The sequence below is a fragment of the Metopolophium dirhodum genome, chromosome 9 (genome assembly GCF_019925205.1).
Source record: "Metopolophium dirhodum isolate CAU chromosome 9, ASM1992520v1, whole genome shotgun sequence".
NCBI classification, from domain to species: domain Eukaryota; kingdom Metazoa; phylum Arthropoda; class Insecta; order Hemiptera; family Aphididae; genus Metopolophium; species Metopolophium dirhodum.
The window spans coordinates 6,982,614-7,004,785 of record NC_083568.1 but is presented as its reverse complement, the minus strand read 5'-3'; positions in this window follow the sequence as shown (position 1 = coordinate 7,004,785).

Here is a 22,172-nt window from a genome sequence, read left to right as displayed (position 1 = left end):
GATCATATAATATTATTATTATATTTTCGAGTTTGAAGTATTCTCACTTGTCGCTGCTGCAGCGGCACAAAAACTGCAAAACCGTCGAGTCGTTTACGAACAAAAACGTGAATATTTATTTATTTATTTTTTAATTCAAATTCGTTGTCGGCAATATAGGTACGCGCGCCATACGCCTATAATATATTATATTATATAGACGGTGATAATTAATCGATTTTCATTCACACACAATCGAAACACACACACATACAAATTGAACTGACGAGAAAAATATAATAATATTACTTATATATAATTAACATATTAAATAATACTCGTGTATTGATAAATTAACACGAAACCGAACATCCGTAAATGGAAACTAGTCTTCGATGGCGAATGCATAAAATAATATAAACATATTATTATAATAATATACATCTTGTGACGGGGTTTCGCCCGGCAATGTGACGCCAGACGACTGCGACGGCGGCGCTGCGCTGGTCCTGCGAAAATAGCACCGATGAGGAACAGTGACAAAACGCACACACTAAATTTGGTGACAAACTCGACCCACTGCATTATGACGTCATGACGTATACCAGGGGCGTACCTATGAATTTTTCAAAGGGCGGGGGGGGTCTAAATTTTTTTTAACATATGTAAATTCTGTCGATAAATGTGGAGGACCCACTATTACAGATAATATAGTGGAGGGTGTCGCTGAGTATTTTTTTGCGATTTTATTTATCAGTCATAGGTATACACGTCATGCAGGTTAGATTTAGATCGTTCGTTAAGTCGTCTGAATAATTCGATTATCTCTACACCACAACTGCGGTACAACCGGTACCTATGTTATAATATTTACAAAAGTGCATCTGTAAATGATACGAGCAAAACCGCATTGCATCCGTTTACCGGCAAATCGTTTACGTACTTACCTATTTACCGGAATCGAAAACGTGTGTCCGCGATGCAACGATACTACATAACGAATCCGACACGAGTGGCTTTTGTACGTCGTGTGGTTATTTTTAATTAAAAACCGAATTACTATATATATATTATTGATAATAATAGTAATAATAATACGATTATAATAATATCATGACGTGTACCTACGCGTTGGTACCTACTTCCACCATTAAAATCGCGCGGGTATAATATGTTCGAACCTAATTTATGTGATTGTTTTTTTGTCGAATTAAACAAGCAAATCGGTAAATGGTTTTCAATTTGTGAATCAATACGGTCAATACTAATCATCAGCAATAACCGACTAGCAGCTGGACAATAATAATAAATTTAAAAAATAAAATGTATAAATAATAACGGCTCGCGGAGTAATAATTTCTATTCATTACCTACCGAGGAGCAATGCCGTTTTGGAGAAAAAAAATTTACTATTATCGCTGTTAACATGACGTCAGCTATAATATTATTATAGGTGTAAAGCTATAAATTCGGGTTTCCGAAGTGGCAACGCGCGCTGCCACAAAGGTTCAAGGTTACACTAGCTGTGTTTATTTATCGTAGATTATAATGAATTTATAATCACATTTGTTTATTAGCGTTGCACACACACACACACACACACACAGTGCATATAACGATATATTATTATATATTATCATACATAGAAATGAGCAAACAGAATCTCGAGGCGGACGTCGCCCGCCGCCGCATTGTCGCAACTAGGGGGATATGCTCAGGGGACTCGTGCACCCCCAAGAAAATTAAATACTTTCCATTATATATTTTGATTATTACGAAGTAAAAATTATCAATAAATACAAAAATGATTGTACTATAATATACCTATTTAGGTACTGTATATCGAGGAACATAATAAGAGTAGGTACTTCGCCATTATGTTCCCAGCTATAACGTAATATTATGAAATAATCTTTAGCTTATTTAATGTGTTCTGTACAGAACAGGCCACAGTCCGCAGATACGTAGTTATTATACTTATTTGTGTAACAATAGTCATAATATTATTATATTATCAGTTATAACTTTGTGCACTGAAGAATACAGGATAACGACATTTTCTCTTTATCTTTGGCAGGATGAAAGACTTTGAATGAGGGCGCGGCGTTTATATTGTCTCCTTGTTTATAATTTGTTATTGAAGTGTATCGGTTATTGAATATAGTATTATAATAGATAGGTATCATTTCTTACAAAATATTTGTTTTTTCTATTTATTACATACCTACTCGTCTAACAAATGACGCCGCACTGATGTAATAGAAAAAAAATTTTTAACATATATAATATGTTTTTAAGCTGGATACAACTTTTTATTTTCCGTCGGATTTTTCGCAAAGTTTTCGTTGTCATGGTAACTTATTAGCAAAAACATATTATTAAATAATATGGTTCATAGATTTTCCTTGTAGAGGAAAAACATGCTTTTTAAAGTGATTTTTTCACAAAGGGAAGCGTTCAAACATTTCTCCAGCTCCCGAGGTTTCGTAAATTTGCACTTACCTGCGATGGTTTACCTGTGATCCGCGTTTCGCTCCAAAAGTATATTTCTTTAATATCTATTCTCTATCGCGATATTATGCTATTCAGGTTTTTTTATCTTATTATTATTTGTGTTATCTTTATTACTTCAATGTACTCGATGTATAGGAAGACTGGCAGTGTCGTGTATAAATTTCCACACCACCCATGTTGGTATGAGGTATTACACGTGGCGCGTTTTTTTTATTGTGGTGTCCCCTGTAGGCCTAATCCACATCGCAAGCGAGAACACGCGAACGCCGGTCGACTACAATAATATTGTAATTTACACAGATCGGTACAGCGAAAACTGCATTTATCTGGTATGACATTTTTCGTTATTCATACATCAATAAAACATATAATTTAATATAAATAAATAAATATCGAATTTAACGTTGAATAGGTTTTTATTTTGTCGCAGCACGGCGATCGCATATTTCCGACTTACTATAGCGTTGAATTTTACTTTTTAGTGTGTTTCAGCCTCCGGAGAGGCGTCAGGCGAGCTAGGCTGCTAGCGCTGAAGGATTTGTGTATGTGGCATACCATTTTATAAGTCCAAGAGGAGTAAAAATTCTTATTTAAAATTCAACACTGTTCTAATATTATAACTATAACTATATTGTTATATTTATCATCATTTTAATATATATTATATTATATTTTATTTTATTTATTATTATTTAGAGATTACCAAAGTCCTATTTCTAAGTATCCGCAACCACTATTCCTATTATACGTCTCTATTCAACCTGTATTAAATTTCACGAAACACATTCATAAACATTTTTTTACGGTCCTGGAACAAAGTGTTTATTATGTGTCTGTGACGCCGGCCGGCGATAGTGGGTGATGTGTTTGGTGTGAAGATTAAATGGTGAGGGGACGACAATATTAAGTAAATACATTTTACAAAATACATAAAATCATCTTACTTGGTTAAGGCATCTATAGTTTAGCTTACTTGCACCGACCAAGACTTATATCAAAATAATTCCTTACTATCACTTGGACGTAATAACTTTTCTTGAAGCTTGGCGGTGTTAAGACATTGTAGGCGCATAAAAATATATGTAGTTCCGTGCAGCTCTGAGAGATATAATCCTTCGTTAATAATTGCATTTATTGTTGATGTGCGTGCGTCTACGAATCTAAAAAGTGTAATTGTTTTATGTAGAAAATAAAAAGAACTTATATTTAACAAAGAAAAGAAACTAAAGAAAGTTAAAAATAATATAGGAAAACTTTTAGAATATAAAAATTAGAACAGTAATCGGAAAAATATAAATATTATTAATGAAGGTAAAAACTGATGTTTATACTATACAATATTAATGTATTTTGAACAAAATTAAAACGGTAATAACAATAAAATTAATAACTAGGCAGCATACTGTTTAGCCAGCATATTATCTATAGTATTTATTATAATATTAAATAGGAATAACTTGTTCGCGCATGTTAAATGTTTGTTTATATTGTGTTTGTCCATTTACCATTTGTAGGCATAGCTCTCCACTAAGGCTGTCCCTATTTACGTCCATAGTACATGTATAGTATTTAAAAAAAACAAAACTACTTAACAAGAAATTAACGATCTAAGTATTCCTGTTTAATTATATAGGTCCCATTACAAGATAACTTTGGGGATCACAATTATTTTTGCAATTGAATGAGTCTATATAATATTTCGTCAAATTATCGCATTCACGCGCAATACGGTACCATTGGGTTATTGTATCCATATGATAATATGATGTTTAGTAGTTTTTTTTTTATAGAAAGGGTAGGACAAGATCGAGTCATGTATCGAGCGACTCGAAATTATACTATAGTTCTAGTAGCTCAGGACGATGTATAGTTTCATTTAGAAGTTTGAACAGCGAGTGAAACATGTAATTTCTTCACGGCGTCTATGGTATCCTGCAGAGATTCCAAGTTTGCTGAGACAACAACAACAATAAAACAATAATATCATATCACAAAATTGGAATTTTTTTTCTCCGGCACCAAAACGCGCAACACCCATATAATGTCACATAGTTATTACATAATATGACACATATTGACACAGGTACACGCGCGGAAAGGCTTGCCGATCGTGTGCACAGCTTCGAGAGCGAATTCCAGGCGAAAGGCGACGGAGGGAGGAGAGTTACGGCAATTTGTCGCGGACACGCGGCGACCGTCCGCTCAAATTCGCGTCTCGTCCCGCTGGGAAATAAATAGACCGTTCGCCTTTGAAGCACTCCGCACATCATTTGCCTGCGCGCACATACGTATATGTATAATATAAATAAACGAGTCGCCGATATTGGATTGTGCGGCCGTCTCGGGCGAGACGCGAACAATATAAAGGTCCGCCAGCAGCTGATTGGACCGAGTGGAAATTCAATATCGGACAATCGGCAGCGGAATTACTTCCGGCCTGTGCCCGCGTAAACGGATTGGCGACGGGCGCGCGGTAATCGTCCTGCAGCAAAGGAATCGTCCGGAGGAATATAATATTGCCATTATTTTACATACACATATATGCAAACGGTGCATATTATTATTATTATCATTATTATTATTATCGATGGACGGGCCCTGCACATGTATAGGTAATACATATTACTGAACGAGTGCACGGTATGGTCACCTTTTATAAGAGTTTAGTGAAAATTGCTATACCACACTGTTTAGTCGACGTTAGGTGATGATTATTATCGACAACCATATAATATTATTTCGATAACCACTTATGTTACCGTACATATGGTCACTGACTATCGCTCCGCGGGCACCGTGGACCTATAAAGGTGGGTTTCCGCTACATACGTGCATAAAAATACTTTTCTGTGATTGGTTGGTATACATGGTAAGCTTTTAGTATACCAGAATATTTATACGTTCTCACCACAGGTTTAACCATGATACCATGAAGTTGGATCCAGTTCAACTTTTTCGTGTGCACGGTTCTATATTGATAACATACGAATATATGAGGTAACTAATATGTCACCAATCCTAACCGATCTAACCCATCTTTACCGATGGGAAACGTTGGTCGTTTGTGAGACCGTTCATAGCGAACGGTTCCGGTCAATATATGCACGTGCACGAACACGTATGTAGTGGAAACCCACCTTAAGCCGGGTCGGATATCGAGTCACCACAACCCCCCCCCCCCCCAACCCAACGGTAAAACGGCGTTCGGCACGTTTGTCGTAAATACGCTTCGAGAACGCGACTGCAGCAGACTTGGAGGCCCCGCCAGACAGACCCGCGGAGAGGCTATGCCGAGCGCTATGGGAGCGAAAAAGCACTATTACTCATATTAATATTTTAGGACACATAATAATAATATAACATACCCGAACGCGTCGTCTACGGCGCACACATTACAGTTGTCCGTCTGTCGTCGTCGTCCGCACGTCATTAATTATCGACCAGGCACCGCTGCAGCTTATTAACACGTGTTTCGGGTTTCGGGTTCGTTAACACCCGACGAGCATTATAACGCGTATACTGTAATAATAATATAATATAAGTGCGTGTGTCGTGTGTGTGTGTGTTTGTGACCTACGCAAAGATTTGCCGTGGCTTTCGTATATATATGTATATATACGTGCACACGGTTTATATATACATAATAATATATAGGTACAGGCCGCGTGTCCCCCGGGCTACATCCCGCACTACTGTCTATTTTTTTTTTTTTTTTGTTCGTTCTTCCCAACGTGCATCGCACAAACCATCAATACACTTTATGCGTCCATATATATTATTATTATAATAATATTATGATAATAGTAATAATATTGTATAACGTGACCGACGCCACCGCCGTTTCCTTTGTTTCAATTTTATCGTTTACCCCGTGCCCGTGTACCCTGTACGCGCCGTGTGCGTAGGTATATACAGCTTTATAATAAACCATTGCTGAAAAATATTCACCACACATCTATAGTAGTAGGTACATCTACGACGAGTCTAACCGCCATCCACCTATACCGGCTATACCTCGATTTAATATATCATTGGGCATGTAGTAATATTAGTATATTATAATATCGCGTACCTGTATGTACCCTGTGCACTATAATAGCGATCACAACAATATATTACAAGTACCTATAATAGCGATAGGCAGTAATAAGTTTTTCTTTATTTTTTTTATCGTCCGATTTATGAATGAAACCCATACAACTTACTTGTACACTACCCGCACCGGTAGGTATGTAGAAATAATGCCCGGCGTCTCCCCCCCCCCCCCCATGTAGGTAAGTACCTACCTATGCATAGTGTCTCAGGTATTTTATTGTCGGTCGAACGCGAACGCATATTTTCGAACGCAAGTACAGCACCCGTATGGCCGCGGATATAAGTGCAAAATGCTGTTCCCGCTGCAGGTTAAGGAGTCGTCGTCGTCGTCGTCGTCGTCCGGTAGTATATATTATTATCATCATTATACACAGAATATGTAAAAATACACGCAACTGTACAATACCATGTACCTATTATATATAGGTACACACGAAACGTATTATTTTATATATTATGCGCTGCGGCGGTGATGTGTAAGTCGGGTCGTGCAGTCGTTTGCTTTAACGTCGCGAAGCCAATGAAACAATCGTACGCGGACGTGTATTATATTATTATAATATATAATAATATTTTATTATAGTCGCATAATATATAATATCTAATAGCTGCGCAGGTATAGGCCATTCCGCTACAGCGGGCTCGGCGAAGCACCGAAGAATTCGATATCGTAAGATTTATTATAATGAGCGAGGAAAGCCACTGCAGCGAACGATAGTCGTCGTCGTCGTCGTCGTTGTCGTGTATATACGTATATAATAGTTCGTATATGTATATAGGTAAGTACTACTTACGACCTATAATATTATAGCCGCTAATTTTATCGCACGTGATTGAATTACACGAGAAATAAGTATAATATAATAACGTACCTATATTATATAATATTATCTAATACGAGCACACTATTGCGCACTTGCAGTATACGCAATGTGCGGTGTGCATACCCTTGTTGCGAGCTGAACATTTTTTTTTTTCCCCCGTCGCTTATGATCTGCAGTACAGGCCATAATAATATCTGTTTACGTTTTGAAGACGACCGACGAAATAATTATATTATATTATAATATACGTAGTTATTACATAGGTATATACATATATGTATTATATTTTGTACGTAAATGCGCGTCGTCAACCTGTGCGGTGGTCTAGTGCGAAGGTCATCCACACGTGTGCAACACATTACGAGGGGAGAATATTTCGGTTGCCGCCACCACTATATTATACATATATTATATTGGTAGGTAACAGTGTATAGAGATACCGCGAGGAAAAGTGTCTCGTAAAAATTTCTGTGATTATTTTTTAATTCGATACACTTCGATTGTGTATAATGACCGGAATAATATTAATTTCGCTCGCCGTCATAATTGAAGGTAGCAAGTAAGTATATAATATATATATAATATTATTATATCATTCTATCGATCTCTGCGGAGATTTATGCGTCGAAATATATTTTCTGAAAAACTGGTTAAATGATGATGTGTTTTCGATTGGAATAATCTTGAAAGATTGACTGACAAAACGTTAACTAGATATTCAAATGTTTGTCGGGTATACTGCGTACATATAGGAAATATTATAATATATCGCTGCAGTAAACATATTTATTAATGTTATCTCAGCGAAAATCAATTGCGCATATTATTATTATATTATATATACTTTCAACGTTTTAATTACGTTTGATTAATGATTTCGAAAATAATTTACCAACCGAATATTTTATTTACAACTTATATAAATCACAATGTTAACAAAAAAACTCGGCATACTATTTGTAATAAGTACTTATATTGCGGCGTTGACGACTTAATCCGGTTCAATGCACGCGTATCTCGACAATATCTATTATATTATTAATACGTTGATTATATACATATTAATATTATTACATAATAACGTTATGTGCAAGTACCTGCGATTGATAATAGTTTGATACAATTTATAACTTTTGCAGCGAATGTCATCCGCGATTTTTCGATCCGAAGTCGTTTGCTTAATCAATGAAACATTCTCGAATTACTGTACCTACATAAATAGGTGCAATGAAAATAACAATATAACATAATGCCTCATAATCCGTTGCTGCAGCAGTGCCCCAGTCGGTATAATACGAGACGCTATGTAGGTAAGTACTGCAGCAGTCGTCTCGAATTAAACGAAAAAATAAAATCATAATATAACCTACATTTTATTGCCGGTTTATTTTTCTTTCGCTCGGTATCGGATGCATAATAAAAATCTCGTCGCCGTCGTCCAGTCACTTATTGTTACTGCATACTATCATCAACACGAAACAAAACGAAACGGAACGGACAAAAAAAAAACAACGCATTAACGCGGTATTGCCGCCTTTATCTCTCTGCGAACCCTTAAAGAAAATAATGACGGTTGCCCCGGAGGCGCCTATCCGGGTGCGCGAAAAAAAACAGAAGAAAATAATAAACGGGCTGTAAAAACAGTTTTTAACAGTTGACTTTTCTATTACCGTACGCAGGCCGAGGCGCATTCCACATCGCGCGGCGCCCATTGCCGGGGTGCAATTAAAATCCATTGTATTCCGCGAAACGGTCGGTGGTTGCGGGCGGTAGTGCGGGTGTAGGCGGACGGGGGGGGGGGGGGGGAGGTAAGGTGAGTGATAAAATTTTTTTTAATTATCGTTCCGGCACCGAAAAGAGAAAGATAAACACCTCCCACGGACGCTCGCACTGCCCCGGGAACCGTATAGTCATTGTTATACGACATGGGTAGGTAACGACGACGATGACGACGACGACGACGACGATTTGGAGAGCAGTAGAAGGATTTCGCCGAGTTGTTTATACCATATATATATTATGCTCGTCTCTGATTGTCCGTCGATGTTTGTACTGGAACCGTGCAGTCGCGACTATTTATTATAAACCGGAAGTCCACGCGATTCGTACCACCGCGCGGGGGGCCACGCCGGAAACGCTGCACTGCACTGCACGCGGATCGAGTGATTATGCGTCTGCAACAGTAAAAACAATATAGAGCCGTTGGAACGGTGCATTTTATTTACAAACACGCGTTTATCAAAGGGCGAGGTGAAGTTCGGTTTCGCGGAAATCGCGCCCACGTTGATATTATTACGATGAGAAAAAAACGACTGATATTTGTTTCGTCAAAATCATTATTATTTACACTTTTTAGAATATTATTGTACACTCGGTCGTCGTTCGTAGACGTCATGGTTATAATGCTATTATATTTATTATATAATATAATATATTATGTTCCTCGGCGGACGATAATTACACGGACGCAAAATATACACACGTCGTTGCACGCGCTGCCAGAGTTATTCCTGCCCATATAGATAGGTATAGATAGGTAATATACGCAGAGCGCGTACAACGCAACGAATAAAAACAATAATAATAAATCAGGAGGATAAAGTATTTTATAAGAATACAAAATATGTATATAATATTACGTGTGGTACGTGCAGACCTGTGTGTGTGTGCGTGCCCAAAAGTTGAAAAGTATATGTTTATATAAAATACTACAGACGTATAATCTGCGTGCAATACTCGTTTTACTTATATTATTACAGAAAATTGATTAATATACCTTCCATCATAACATTATACTATGCTATATTATATTGTATGGATTCGGGATGAATATAAATCAAAGCGTCCGAACGGACGAGAAGCGCCGAATCGAAAAAAACGCCTTTTTTTCCTTTGTCTTTAAATGTTTTCATATTACATATGAAGTATCGAGATTTCGATTCTCTCGGACGAACGTGTTCGGACGGTAAACCAATATTGGCCAAGCCAAAATTGCAGTGTTCCATATCCACTACTGTAATTATCTTATTTCTCACCGGTCAATAATATTAGATAGGTATACCTATTACACATATTATAACAGACACATACGACTTACACTCTCGACGTACCTACAACACACACGCCATATTAATATAGTAACATACAGAAAACTATAAAAGAATTAACGTGCGGAATGAAAGTCGGCTGTCGGGTAATAATAATAATATATTCAATTAGACGCCGATTATTGTAATGAGCGACCCATCGGAATGTATATATTATTATAATATGTATGTCGTGTATATATATATAGACAAGGATAGAAAGGGGAGAAAAAAGGTGAATATTAATTAACCGACTGTAGTTATTTACGGGGAATGAACAATTTGTTGACCTCGGTGCAGTCCTCGAGTTTCTTCGTGTGGTAAAATTATGTGTGCGCTAACTGCTCAATTCTCTCATTTAAACGCACACTTATGTAACGCGCACAATATGGGTTGACTAGAAAACCATCAGGTCAATCTCCATAGCTCGTATCAAACGCAAGCAGGTTCAAGTCAAGTTTCAAATTATCCACACTGTACAGCAAATTATTACTAATAATTCAAGCCTGATCGTATTACCTATACGTATAAACTATAAACGAAGCAATGTGTAAAAAGTATACGTAAAAACGCTCAATAATATTATGTACCGTGGCCGGAATCTAGGTAAAAATATAAAAATCTAAGTAATGTCCGGACGATTAAAACTTGATATTAAAAGGAACGAAATAATTAATATTATTTTAGTTTTATAAGCCGCGCGTTGTTGCAGCGCAGATCGTACAATTATTTTACCATTCTTCGGTAAAAACAATTTATAGAGCTGTATTATAATATAATGTATGTAAATATTTCACGAGCAAAATTATTAATTTCCATCAAATATTCAAATAGTTGTAGAAGTTTTAGTGTTCGTGGCGGCGGGAGCAGGTGGGTAAATTAAAATGCGTCTGGCGGGTGGGCATAATATTATACGTGGGCGAACACGTCTCACGGTGGCTACATCATACTATTAATATTATATTATTATAATAATATTATATATGAAGTGCAAGTGTTCGTGATATTTATTGTTTTATTTATCGTACACACGTCGAAGGGGTTCGCGCAGTGGCATGGCAGTGGTAATACGCTACACGATTTGCAGACAGGTAAATGTGCCTTGGCGATTTTAACGCGCTCGCGATGGCTATTATAAACGTTACACATTGTGAGCGCACATTGCAATTTATAGCCCGAGAATACCGCGGTGGAAAAAATGATCGCCGCGCGTGGAAGCACCGAGTAATAATCTCGAAACTTCCGATCAAACTTTAACGCAAGGGTTTGAACACAATGTGTTGGAACACACACACACATAATATACGTTGATACGTTGATGTGTGTGTGTGTGTGTGTGTAAACTATAATTACTAAAGTTTGGCAAGGGAAACTTCCAATTAAAAACGGCCAAGAGGTTTATTGCCATAAACCGTTTAGGTATAACAAAGAATTTAAAATCTTCTAATGAAAAATATTACTATTGTTTTTACTAGGTACCGATTATTCAGTATGTATATGGTTAATAATCTTCACATCACAACACTATAATATAATATTAAAGTATTGTATAGGTAGTCGTATCCACACAAACATAATATGTAAATATATACATATATACCTATATATATTATATAATATTATCTATAATAATAACAAAAAATTTGAATATTTTTTTTATTGAGCGCACACCATAAAAATGTATATATATTCGAATATAGGTATATAAATTATAGTTAACATATTTAATATAAATTGAATAACATATTATTGTAGTGTATTTATGTAGATATAGGTATACTAGCTGGTTCTTTAATTGTGAAAATAAAGGTACGTTTATTATATAATATGCTATTATACCTATTGTAATATATTTAGAATGCCGTACACACTTGTGTAGATTTTAGAATTAATTCAGAAGATTAATTATTATAGGAATCCCTTAGCCATAACATATCACTCACACTTGCAACTACCATTGATTTCATAAAAAAAACGAATCTTCAAAATAAATATTGTAATTTATAATATTAACTGCAAACTTTAATTTGACAATGTAAATAACTATATAAAATTATTAAAATATAACATACAATTTTCTGTGATCTAACGCTACTCGTATAAATTCCAATGGCCAATGCTTTTTATTTAATAAAAATTTTGAAAAATGATTATATCATTGCTATAGTCATTGCATATACCGCCAAGATGAATTCATATTATTTGTCGAGTGCAGAAAATGTCGAAAATCACACCGTCGTAGGTTGAATAAAATATCTGAAAACACCGCTTGAAACAAGTCTGTTGTGTGCGTAATGATATATTGTGTAATGTAAATTTACGAAAACTGCGGCTTATCGCTTATGATGGTATAAAAAAAAACTGTGAATTATGACTATTAAAAAACTTAAATAAATAATACGTACAGATTATTATATTATGATGCACATACACACATAACTAATAAATAATATTATTATTATTATGCACAGGATGTAGATAATTATAATAGCGCGGAAAATAAACGAACCTTTCCATCGTATTTACAGTGTTTTTAAACAATTCGTCATAGATTAAGTCATATCTCATATTTCTTACTCGAACACGAACCGATAGGTATATAACCTGTCTATATGTACATGCGCATATATTATATTGTGCGTTCATAGTTACTTTTGTTTCACCATAAGCACAGTTCATAAATTATATTATTTAGGTACGTTAAAATAAGTATATTTTATAAAAAAAAAAATTCAATTACGACAAGCAGCTATATACTGTTAATAGTCTCAAGTCTGTAGTTGTACTGTGAAGCTGCTTACATGTATGTACAATGATGATGAATAACTAAATTAGTGAAATTTGACGGCTGAAAACACGAAATAACTATGATTATATTTTAAAATCGTAAATAATAAAATGTAGGTATTATTTTTAATTTTGTATTATTCGTTTACTTACATGATATTATAATAAACTATAGGTATCGAAATGGGTATTAATAATTGTGTGCTATTCACTTTTCTACCTCAATATGCCACGGGAAAATAATACTAAATATTATGTAGTAATAATTCATATAATAATATATTATAGTATAGTGTTTTCTATATTTGTTTAAATAATAATATTTGTCAACTAATAATAAAATATTTGTATCTGTTTTATTTCTTTTTTAGCTATTAAAAGTAAGTTATTATACAATCCAACAAATTTTGTTGAACTGAAATAAGAATTATTTTATCTCACTAAAACAAAAATATAAAAAAACTAATATTATCCACATGACTACATCTACTCTGGATTTTTTTTCTCCAAAAACTGAAGAGTGATAATTTTTAATTTCTACTTTTTATTACAACTTTTTTATAGGATTTAGAGAGATTAAATCAAAAATGTGGGAAAGTCGATATCAAATAGACTTGACGAAAAGTTAAAATCTGTTTTCAGAATGTTTATCGCATCACTCGTGCCGATCAGAAATTAAACACATCTTAATTCTATGTGACACGTGCAGTCTGCAACACTAAAGTGTTAAAGAGTATAGAGAAATTCGGAAAATTGCCGCATTCATTCCCCTTAATATATAATATCGAAGTATAGCGAATAAAGAGAGAGTTGTCATTATTATTTTATTGCTGAATCATTTAAGTACGGACGGCATTTTCGTCAAAGTTAAGTATTCAAGATTAGACCAGGGTATCGAGTTGTTTGCAGAATTTCTAAGGATTGTGAATGGTATTTTACTCAAAATAATAAACAGCGATAATATATTATTATTTATATACAGACATTTAAATGTTATTATTGGTATACTTAAATATAATTGACGCCCGTCATAAGTATACAATGTGAAGTCGTTTCTTGAAGGGAACAAATCTGCTGTATATAGTTCATCCCGTCCTATATACGCCATCAAAGTCATATATAGAGGGAGCGGAAGTCTTACCTTCGTATATACGTATAGGTACTGAAAGTTGCAGAGTCTGGAAACTTTCAAACCCGTTTTTCTCGAGTAACGGTCTTAAGTCAGACACCCGTCTATGTATAATTGGCTTTGGTATATACACGTCTGCAGTATACCTATACCGCAGTCGATCCCTGCAGGGTCGCGGATTTCAATAAACCGTCACGAGTCTCGATGCGTTCGTTTGATATAATAATACTAATAATAATATTATCATGAAGTCGTTATAGACGCAGTGACCTGGACGACAACAACAATATATACGGTCGTGATGTATGATTATGCAACTTTAATAATATTATAATGTTTATGGCGAAATCGCTATAGGTACGAAGGGCTTGCCGAGGGATTTTCGTAGAATTTCAGAAACCTCTGCTACAAGACTATATAGGTAAGTAGTACGCAATATTATATTATATATAATGTGTTGTATATTACAACAGCAGTATTCGTATTTTACCAGGACGCTGATAGGTCTACAGATATTGTTGTTTGAAATTTGAATACTCAGCTCGTGATGTATACGCTTTTCGTTCGCAACCGATACGACGCGCAGTAGACTAGTAAATATAAAATATATTGTTATAAGATTTTGAAATTGTTTGATAATGGAAGAAGGTTTTGAAGTTCTGTATCGACGAACGTTCATATTATATATATATTCGTATACAATCATATACGCACAATACGATAACATGTTAACTCGGTGAATTGCTGCTGCAGCAGTGTCCTATGACGATCTAAACTATTTTTAAGCGATTGTAAATACGGAAACTTAATTACTCCGTCATTAAAAAAATGTTACAACATCTTGGGAAAGTCGGTTTTTGAAAAATACATTTTAATTAAATTAAAGTCGAATTTTATTATGCGATTTTAATTAATAACTGAAAGGTTATAAAAAAAAACCTACCATATTATATTCCGACATTAAAAACACATTTAAAAAAAATCTTTGTCTCATTACTTCGAATGTATTTTCGTATTATGAAATATATAATGTACAGAATATGCTTCCTGTCTTCGTTCACGGGTTCGTTCACGTGTAATAGTATTAATTTTTGTTTATTTATTTGTGTTTTTTTTTTATATTTTCTTTTACGGTGAAAGGGAAGAGAAAAAAAAATGTTTTTAGACTTTTAATTATGGCGGCGCGGTGGCGGCGGATACGAGCGGTTTGGTTAAATATTGCATTACTCGTCAATTATTTTTATACATACCTATGCGAGTTTTGACTTTGCGGAACACGCGACACATAATCAATAACAAACTGTCGTTCAAGCTTACATAGGCACGGCGGCGTGTGCTTTAAGTGTCTGTGTACATAACATAGTACACTAACTCCATTTAATCGGTTTTCGCGATTTTACCATTATTGAACGATAATAATAATATATTATAAAATATTATGTCATGAATATACGCGCACGGTGTTTCGAGTTTATTAACTAAATATCCGCAGTAGCGATCGTCTGTCGCGCGCACTTTATATACGCACACGGCACACCATAGTGCGACACCATGATGTTATAATATTATAATATTAATACGATATATTATACCCATTTATCAGCTATTTGGGTGAAGTTTTTTTACCAAGTTTATAACCGCGGTTATGTATTAACACACTTCGCGCACGATTTGCTCGCATGTATACCTGCCTCGATGGAGGCGGCGGCATTATAATTTATATAAAGAACTCTGTGTCAATCGCGAGAAACGCGCCGAGCTTGCATATCAACACGGTGAGGGTTAACGTGTCGTTCATACGCATATAGTGTATTAAAATGCTTTTTTTTTCGTTATCGTAACTGATCCGAATTTTTATTTTACACGCCGTGTGACGTTGAATATGATATTTGAGTTTGAACTTTATGTATAATATTATTATTATAAGTACTCTTGAGTACTCTAAGTGCCTAACACCATAACTGCAGTCATGAAATCAAAATGAACAATTTTGATTTTGATTTCAGTTTCACATATTATCAATATTTCTTTTTTCTGATTAAAATTAAAAATGTAATATTATATTGATATTATAATTATATTATGATTTTTTATTTTTTGATTTAGATGCATTACGATTTTTAATTAGATTTTGAATAACATTTTGTTGTACACTGGCCTAAGACTCCGCGCAGACCTATATACATAAATATGCGGTTAAGTAGGCAAACAGTAGTTGTTTCCATAGTGATTTGTATAATGTTGCGCTCATATTAATAATTACACCGTTTGATTTTTTATTAATTTCATAACATATAGGTACAAACCTAAATATCAATATTATACTTTATAGTAAGTATATTATATTATAGGTATAGTATACAATAATATTTAACTTTTACTTAAAACTGTTAATCTTCAATATTATCTATTTTATTGACAAATTTAAATATATAACTACCTACATATAATATTATATTACAATTTTCAAATATTTCTCCATCTTATAAATATACATCAGCCATTCGACTCATATTATAATAAAGTTTTACGTTGGAGTGAGAAAACGAATAAATTACCAATGATGATTTATGGGTTAGGAAGGGGGAGAACCAGTATATGAGGCTATTTTCTAAAATGTATAGCTTAATTTTCTAAGCCGCCTGACCACGAACTGAGAGTAAAAAAATCTTATCCACGTGTACGGACTACCGTCTCAATAATAATATCATCCGATTCGGTTCGTGTGATGTGATCACGGTCGTTTTACGTTTTGCGCTTGGGGTAGCATATTGGGAATCATCCATCGGGGTTAAGTCGAATATAGTTGTATAATATTATAACTTTTGGTATGCGTGTATATATGCGCATTTTTACACCTGGGTGTTCTGCGGCGGCAGCTGAGGAGTTTTTCTACACGTGGTACTATATATAAGTCGGAAAATATGGTTATTTTTTTATTTTATTTTCTAAACACCTTTTTGACCGACGGACATTTGATACTTTTTCCCCGAACGCATCGCACACATAATTTATTATATTATAATGTGTATTCGACGGATTTTTTTTTTTGTTTTTTTTGTTTCGTTTTTGTTAACTATTACGTTATGTGCGCGGGACGGAGGCGTAAACGCGTACCTAAACGGACGTGTGAGACAGGCCGGTCATAAATTCAATCGGTCATCCGCGCGCAGTACTTATATAATATCGTGTTCCGATCGAAGAGAGCACATTATACACACACGCTGGAGACGGGTCGCCGTATTATTAACTTCCATCGAAAATAAATACACGTACACATACACATACCTACACTGCTGCAGACTCACAGACACTTGATTTCGTTTATTAGCTACATATATTTGAATTCCACACACCAAAACCCGAACGTCTTTTGACAATTACCGATTGCGTTAGACTGATGTGTAAACGATTATCCCGATGTATACCAAGCGTTCCAACGGACTCGCGTAGAAGACGAATTTTTTGTTTTTTATTTTTTTTTAATCGAAGCCAACGCTCATCGTTTATCGTTTATGTGATATCGAAACGTTTTACGAGTTTTTAACTTTAAACTGACACATTCACGGGCTAGTTGTTAAATGAAAATTTGTATTAAACAAACAAACTGCAGAGAGAAAAAAAAGTGTCATTTTAAATGAATAAATTAAGAAAAAAAAACATTCGATCGTAAATAAAAACTTGTGTAATTTTTTCACAGATTTTGGCTCGTTCGGGTATTAATAAAAAAATAATGAAATAAAAAACATCACTCGTTTTAATTCACGACGTTTGGCGGCTCACAAAATCATTGCATTATTCAGGGGAAACTGTAAAAAAAAATAAAATCTTAAACGTTTGTTTTAAACGACTGGGCTCGAAACTTTTACGACGTGTCTGGTCGAATATTATATTATACATGATATAGGTACCAATGTAGTAAGTAAAACATTGCAAAACATTTAAACATATATATAGGTGTACGTTTTATCGATAACGACATAATATTTAACTGCGAATGTTATTATAACAACATATCATTGTATAAAACAATTTGGCTGTTGGACAGGGTGGTTTAATTTTTAACTGCTACAGCTATAATTTCCATAACCGATTATTGAAAAACAAAATATTTGTATACAATTTAATTTAAGTACTTATAAATTTACGTTGATATTTTAATATAAAATTTGTTTTTGTATTTAAATTATTTATTATGTTTTATATTGTACTTATATAATTGTTTTTAAATTAAATTAAATATTCCAAATATATTTTTTAAAAATAAAGACAATATTGTAACATAAAATAATACATAACTATACCATAAATCCTGCAGATAACAACTGAATAATAATCCAGCGAGGACGCATGTTCCCGCTAACTTCACGGACCCCGAGGACATCCCAATTTTACGATATTCGAATTATTAATTAAATTTCTCGTTCTGCGGGAGATCATCTTTCTGAAAAATGTCGTTTGCGCTTACCCATATACATAATATTATATATGCATATACATATATAACAGTAGGTATCTCATAAGTCTTAACTATAACAGGTACGGTGACTATATATATGCATAATATTATAATGCGATTCTTTCGCACAAAACCTGCAACTGTAGTCTGGGAAAATTCGTGTCTCAAACGTTAAAAAATAGACTACGTGCAGCAGTCTATATATTATTTTACTTCGCTGCACGTCCATAATATCATGCGTGGCACACACACATATATTTATATATTATTATATTGTACGCGACGATATCACGTGACGGTTCTCGCAAACGTTAAGATATTATTATAATAATATTATACAGACTCACACACGTTTGCCGGTATTAAATATGATATTATTATTATTCTTATAATATATCCTCGCCGCCGTCGCGTCGTACACATAGCTGCAACTATATAATATAGGACTATACCAGATACCTGCGTACATATTATATAGCTACTACTACGACTGCTGTATAGGTTCGACCGCTGCACCTACCTATATATCCGCACATCGTGTCTCCGCCACCGCCACTGCCATCGCCACTGCCGCCGTCGTGATCTCATAAACCAGGAGCACTTTATATACGCGCGCGTATATACCTACAACACGCCGCGTGTCCGCCGGCTCGGGAAACACGCCGCCGCCGTGTTGTTGGCAGGACGAATGCGCTGCTGCCGCCGCCGCCGTAGTCACTGCAGCGCCGCACGTATATATATATATATATATATACACTATATATAATATGTATATGTATGCTTTGCGCTGCAGGAGAACAGGGCATATATATACATATATAAATTATATATGTTTATGTATATATTATTATATATTTTATGAAATTTTTTTTTTAGATTTTTTTCTTTCGTTTCGCCGCCGGCCCGACCAGAAACGACCCAGTCACGACGTTGCACACACACACACACACGACTTAATAATAATGTGTTCTCTCCGCGTGTCATGTATAATATTATATTTATATATATTTATAAACTCTACCCGGCACTGAATTGACATGTTTGTATTTCTATATAAAATTGTATAATGTATATATATATATATATATCATGTACTATGCTCGCGCCCCGGAGAATCCTCCTCGTGCAGAGTTCGCGAAAAATCGTACCACGCTGGTGGAACGCACGCGACGTAGTCCGACGACCACGCTTCTGCGTCTCCACTCAGCACGACGACCGTCTACCTACATAATTCTTATAAAATAATAATATATTATATTTTAAAATAACGTCATAATGTTATTACGATAATATTATCCCATCGCATCATAGTTGCGTTTGAAATATCGCGAGCACCGGTGCAGTCCGAGTGTCTGCAGCAGACTATACGGTACATGTAAGCGAATAACATAATCATTTTTATTTTAGGGTTCGCTGCAATACATGATGCGACACGCTGTCGATAATATACCAATTGGACATATGATTATATCGAACTATATACAATAAGTATAATATATACTTTAAGGACGCAGTTATTACTGTTGAACATAAAAATGGGTATTGTTAACAACATTTCGGCGATTTACGGCACGACCGATATTCTAATGCATCGGACGTGATCCTATATAAATCCAAATTTAAATTCGATTATGCCCAATTAGATAGTTTATAATATAGTATTGTTTTAAGTACTGTTTTTTTTATCCTTTCGATTCACAAACCTATATTCACTCTGAACTCTCGGCCACGAGATCCGACACGGCTCACACTTGGTTTTTTTTTTTATTTTCTATTATAAATTATAATATACGTTATAGTAGCTATATCGACATAAGTGGCTATTCGCACTTCGTTACGCGTCATATGGAATTGTAGTTGCTTTTTTTTTGTACATAATATTATATTGTTGACGCGCCCTTCATTCGTAGAGTCCAATTTCATTCTGGTTAATCGTTTGCCAGCGAGAGATTCGCGTGAATTGTAATTCACGAATTTAATGGTAAAAAAAATCTAAACAATGCCGCAAAACGCGGTCGATGAGCGGTTTTAGAGTGAACGACGTTCGAAAATCATAATACGCAATCATAACGTACAAACATTGTTGTTTAGACTTCCAGCCGACGTCATAGCAGCCGAATACCGGAGACCGCGTGTGAACTCGACAACTCGAAGTAACTACGCAGTCGTAAAGTTTTCTGCGGCGACGAAGGAATACTGCGGATATCATATTTCTATGATATTATAGCGAGACTTTCTGAGAACTGGAGTTAGACTAGGTTATTATCATAGCACTGATGTAATAATAGCGGCTAATATAGTGTGTTTGTGTGTTTTAATACGTTTATTAATTTCACTTTATAATAAATAGTTTTTACTTATTATATAAATATGATAAAAAAAATAAAAAATTATTGCAGTCTAGACTTAATTGGTGTGTATAGAACGCGCGCTCGATATATAATGATATATGTGATTGCTAATAATTACTGACCTCGCGCGTATATATTTTGTCGATCGTGCAACGTAATCGCACAGCTGATGTGCGTCCAGTTACGAGTTATGTATTAATTTACAATATTATTTAAATTACCACAATATTACCATTATCATGACGTCGCGTCGCCGTACCTATATGATCATAATATCGTAGAAATATAATGTTATTCGCTCCGGCAACAATATACGATAGGAGAACGCGCGGCGACGTATACAAATAATTATTTATGTGTTTACACATTCTTCGCGTTACGCTTTTGTTTTTAAATGCCTATACCACCACCGACCGTCGTGGGCGGATGCGCCGCGGCTGGCTGACGATAATAATAATTAAAACTTACATCATTTGTTCGTCGTATAATTTATGCGCGTGCCGGGGTGGCCGCCGATAGGGTTGTGAAAACAATGGTTTGGATATCAAAAAATATTGTCTCGCCGTGTATTATAACATTATATATATAAGCGCGTACGTACGCGTATATGCTGCGTGCTCGTGTTATATTATTCCATGATGACGGAGCGCTTATCCCCCGCAGCCGGACAGATCGATAATTAAGATTACGAAATTCATTAACGAGACGTTCATCTCTCGGGTTTATTTTTTCAATATACATATATGTATAACGTAACGTGTATTTCAATAATATCGCATATACCCGCCACGTCCGCGGTGCCGCAGCCTGTATACGATAATATTATATCGTTCGGTCCCGTGGAGCGCGAGCGACCGGCGGTGGCGCGATTCACGACAAGATGAAAAATGTTGTTCGAAAAAGTAGTACTTATATACATTATGGTATAATACCTACGGTCTATATATC